Source organism: Bison bison, unplaced genomic scaffold, assembly GCF_000754665.1.
Source record: "Bison bison bison isolate TAMUID 2011002044 unplaced genomic scaffold, Bison_UMD1.0 scf7180017846140, whole genome shotgun sequence".
Lineage (NCBI taxonomy): Eukaryota > Metazoa > Chordata > Mammalia > Artiodactyla > Bovidae > Bison > Bison bison.
This window is the reverse complement of record NW_011476713.1, coordinates 139-2805: the sequence shown is the minus strand read 5'-3', so window position 1 is coordinate 2805 and position 2667 is coordinate 139. Positions and strand designations below refer to the sequence as shown.

Here is a 2667-nt window from a genome sequence, read left to right as displayed (position 1 = left end):
TGGAGAAGGAAATGGCAACCCACTCCAGTACTCTTGCCTGGAAAATCCCATGGACAGAGGAGCGTGGTAGGCTACAGTCCACGGGGTCGCAAAGAGTTGGACATGACTAAGCGACTTCACTCACTCTATTAATTATGTTCTAAACCTCAAAATTTACAGATTTTTAAATTTATTACCTAACTCCACCTCCTTCTCTGGGGATGTGGAAGATATCAAAAGCTATGTGAATGAATTTGAAATTGTAGTATCAGGACAAAGAGGTATTGGATTGTCAAATCAAACAGGAGCTAAAACATGGGGGCTGTGAAATAATAGATGAACCAGATACTAGTGAATATGGAGAGTAATGAATATTTATGTTGTGGTAACAGAATGCTAATGTGACTGCTCATATTCCAGTTGACTGAAGATTCCAGTTCACTCAGGCTCCAGGTCACTGAAGTCCCCAAAATCTCATTCTTACTCTTGGTGAGATTTCTCATTCTATTTTGGACTCTTCTTACCACCCCCAAATATTGGCACTGATTAAAATGAAATGTATATATGTAGTTTCATCATGATGATCAGAGGAATTTCTGGGTAGAAAAAAATACTAAGGAGCAATTCATATTTCTTGCTGTACTGAAATTTTAGTGGAGGAGAAGGAGATTAAACTGATATAGTTCATTTTCTACTTCTCAGAGCATCTAGGTCACTTGTAAGATGGCCACTCATGGTGTTTCCTCTAGAGGAGAGTAATTAATAGTCTCCCCTTGTCTTCCTCCTCTCATTATACTTCAGTCGTTGTTGCTGTTATTGTTATCATCATCATTGTTGATGTCATCATCATTGTTCTCATTTTCATCACTATCATCATCACAGAAAAGGCTCTGTACCAAGTATTTCACACACAATATCTCCTTCACCTTAGCATATCCCATCAAACTATTAGTATCTTCAGTTTACAGAGGAGGCAACTTTGGTACAGAGGAAAAAGAGTCATTTTGTCTAAATTAAAATGAGTAAGCTTTGAAACCAGAATATAACTTAAGTTAATGTGATTGCAGAACCAGAGAAACAGACTCTACATAAGGGAGATGTTATATCTCTGTCTCTTTAAAACCTCAGAAAAAAGTCAGTGATATGATGAAAGATGACCTCTAGATCAGGTATCTTCCAGTTTTCAATGAAACTTCATGTTTACTACTTCATGTCAAAGGGAGAGAACATTTATAAAAGAACAAAAAATGGTCTGAATTGACTAAGCAGTGAGATAAAAACCAGATTTTAAAATTTTGATTATAGAATAGAAATTGGAAAAGAATCAACAAAGAGAAGGGATAATATTGGAAAATCTGAGCATTGAAAGTAATAACCAGTGCAATTTTAGACAGGAAGGTGAGGAGATAGACAGGAATTTGAGAAGTTAAATAGCAGGACCATAAGAAATATCAGTTCATACAGTAAGTGGGTAGAACTTAAGTGTAATATGAACAGTCAGGAAGATTGAATTTGTTTCTAGAATTTACTTATCGGATGTCTTGATTATGGATCTTGCATTTCTTAGAAAATTATTAAACAATTTGGGGAATATCTTCTGTAATCAAGGGTATTTACATGGAACTAGAGGAGACTGAGGGGATTTCATTTCCCAGAACATCAAAGAAGACTTTCCAAGACAGAAGATGCTGATTTATTAGTTTACAGTGGAAGGTAATTTGTCCCATAGACTTTAAATTCTTAAACCAATATTTTGGTGAGCATGGAGGCTGGGCAGTTGATGAGCAAGTGGGTTTTGAGAAGTGGCTCACCTTTCTTAACACAGAGATTTCTTTCTTGACCACAGAAGAAATCCTGGAATCTAGTGGGGGAAGATATATTTTCTCATTTGAGCATAAAAGTTTTAGTGTGAAGGTCAGATGCCAGTAGGCACTTTTTTGTGCATTTTACTTTTGTTGTTGTTGTTGTTTTCTCTTATTTTTGATTTGATGGATAAGTTTCCAATCTCTCAACAATCCCTATAACTATTGTTTTGTAATTTTTTACAGGAAAAAAAACTAGTCTCTAAATGATTAATCAGTTCTGTAACATAAGAGGAAGAATGTTCAGAATCTTTTAAATCAGATTCAAAATCAATTATAGTTTGCTTAACATTCCATATATTATATATTTTATAATTAAAAGTTTTAAAATCCACATATTCTTCTAAATCATCTTAACCTGTATTTACCTCAGGGGGATGCTCATCCCAGAACATATTGATGTTAGAGTTGACTCTATGTAGATATAATCCCTAGGTGGCACTAGTGATAAAGAACCCATCGGCCAGTGCAGGAGACTTAAGAGAGGTGGGTTCTGTATCTGGGTAAAGAAGATCCCCTGGACAGGAAATGACAACTGTCTCCAGTATTCTTGCCTGGAAAATCCCATGGACAGAGGAGCTTGCCTGGTCCCAGTCCATAGGGCCCCAAAAAGTTGGACCTGACTAAAGCCAGTTAGCATGCATACGTGGATACCATCCCTGGGGTATCAATCATGTAGTCAAACTTATGTTTAGTAAGAATAAGCACCATCCTGACCAATCTTGCCTGAATACTGTAATGATGCCTTGCATATTCAAGTATTGCTGAAAAATCTATCAAGCTCAGACGAAGACATTTATACAAGTCATTGTCTCTCTCTCTCTCT

The 2667-nt window shown here is 36.3% G+C and overlaps 1 pseudogene; it reads left to right on the top strand.

Moving 5' to 3' along the window:
* Positions 1-878, top strand: part of LOC104987644 — an 8807-nt pseudogene extending 7929 nt beyond the window's left edge.
* The last annotated feature ends 1789 nt before the right edge of the window (positions 879-2667 follow it).